Source organism: Piliocolobus tephrosceles, chromosome 12 (genome assembly GCF_002776525.5).
Source record: "Piliocolobus tephrosceles isolate RC106 chromosome 12, ASM277652v3, whole genome shotgun sequence".
Taxonomy (NCBI): Eukaryota; Metazoa; Chordata; class Mammalia; order Primates; family Cercopithecidae; genus Piliocolobus; species Piliocolobus tephrosceles.
In genome coordinates, this window is record NC_045445.1 from 79,014,277 (window position 1) to 79,016,426 (window position 2,150).

General features: G+C 48.7%; 1 protein-coding gene across 2 annotated transcripts in view; it reads left to right on the forward strand.

Annotated features, from left to right (window-relative positions):
• Nucleotides 1-348: 348 nt before the first annotated feature.
• RLIM (ring finger protein, LIM domain interacting) overlaps nt 349-2,150 on the forward strand; it is a 30,285-nt gene continuing 28,483 nt past the window's right edge. For both annotated transcript variants that reach the window (XM_023202517.1, XM_023202518.1), the window contains exon 1: nt 349-546. The gene's annotated coding sequence lies outside the window, so the exon portion shown is untranslated. The remainder of the gene's footprint in view (nt 547-2,150) is intronic.

The window sequence follows — 2,150 nt, forward strand, 5'->3', positions numbered from 1 at the left end:
TGTGAACTGATGTGATGCCAGGTTAAACTAATATCACATTTCTCACTCTCTGAAAATGTCTTCAAGCAGTCAGACCGTGACGTCCTTCAGTTTTCAAAATGGGAAAGCGAAGGTTCCCACAATTCTCACAACGCAAATTTCTCGCCACAGTTCAAAATGGCGGAGGAGGGTGGGGCCTGTCACATGGTGGGCGTCATAACAGCTTTCCTTTTCCAAACCGCCGCGTCGTCTGCCGTCCCCCTCCTCCTCCCGCGGAGCCTTTTCGAGGAATGGACTGGGATTGGCTAATAGGCTGGGAGTGGGGCTGCGGTGCCGGGACGCGGCATCATCACTTCCTGTTGTGGGCAGTCGTTTCCTGTCGCTGCTTGGTAACAATGGGGAAGATAATGGCTGCCTGAGCAACGTCTCCGAGCAGGCGCTGGGCTAGAGGCGGGTCTCAACCAGCTACTCATTGGAGCGGGCTTGAGAGCGGCGGCCAGGGAGGTGCGGAGCAGCCTCGGCGGCGGCGGCCGAACCAACCGAGTCGGATCCTGACCCTAAAACCTAGTAAGTGAAGACTTGGGAATCCTGTGAGAAATGGATGTAGAGCGAGAGGAAGACAGCGGAGACGCGGCTGCCGCGTTCTCTCAAAATGGCCCGAGTGACGCGTCGTGGCAGAGGCTCAGTGCCGCCTCCGGACCCCAGGCCCGTTGCTGCGGGGGGCTCCGTGGCGTAGTCGCCGCTGCCATTTTAGTTGAGTGGTATAGTCGACAGGCTCTTTGAAGGGGAAGAAGGTGGGTAGTACTTCCTCTCCGCGGCCGCGCGAGCTGCAGCCCAGGCCCTCCCGAGCCTTAGGAAATGAGGGGAGGCGGTTTTCGAGTTTTGGCCTCAGGCGTCAGAATCTTAGAGCGTCTCAGGCTTTTTCTTCTCTGTTCTCTGAAGGCTTCCCTGACCTCCCCGCGTTTTTCATGGCGGGCTTGGGTTTGGGAAAAGGAAAGTAAAACATCAGGCTGCCCCAAGTGAGATGCTGGGAACTCCTGGGCCTTTAGATTTCCCCAGATTTGCAAAACCTCGTTTTCTGCCCTTCTGCAGGGTATTACCAATTAGGCGCCCCCTGGGGCCGCGATGACATCTTGCCTGAGGATCTGAGGCAAATGTGGTCTTGCTCGAATAACCCTGGCATATCCTTTGCCAGGTATCACTGGAAGGATCCCCTGCAAAAGAGAGGGAAAAGCCGTTAGGTGTTTGTTGTTTTCTCCTGGGTAAGGGATGGAATTAGGCCAAATTATTTTCAAGTTAATTTCTGTTTAATCCACCAACAACCCAATCCCTCCCCAGTTAACAAAAAAAGTCTAAGGGGTCTCTGCTTCTGCAGGCGGTACCTGCCACGCACGCCATAGCTTAGTAACTAGTATTAACCGGTTGGGCTTCTGCTTCCTGAATACTCGGTCCCTTTTTCCCTTATGCTGATTAATTTCAAGATGGAGGAGACAGCCACGTTCCTTCCCTAGACAGTTTCACCATACTTATTCCACAGGTTAGTCTGGGAATGTGAGGCCTAGCAGTCTTGTTATTGAGGTCGTTTTTTTTTTCATTTTGGGGCAAGAGGAAGCAGTTATATCAGATTGTCATCTACCATTGCAAGACTCCACAATGATTTTTTTGCCAGAAATAAGGAGCCCGCATTTCCTGAATCAGAATTAACCGCAGTGCTTTGGACTGATTGAAAGGGGGAAGAAATAATAAACCTACTGCTACTAATCATTTATTTCACTCTTCGTGATTATAGGCAAAGTAACTACTTAATCACCCCATTAGGTATATTGTATCTTCCCTGGAAGACTGACACAATTATAGCCCACCCCCCTCCCCGTGACTTTTCTAAACTGTAAAAATATAGCTTAGGTAGGTAGAAAGACCAATCCACTTTTTAAAACTTGATTTTTGGACACTCTCCACTTACTGAAAAATGTTACAAAGATTTTTTAGCCCATGATGTTGTGATGAATTTTAATACTTTAGTCTCTACCTTAGGCTAGTGTAAATGTGCCCAGTAAGTTCTTGAAAGTGACTATCAGAATCTGAAAATAATTACTGATATGATTAAGAAAGGCCTATTTTAAGCTTATAATAAAACGTAAATTGTCTCTCAGTCTTAAAAGACATGTTTT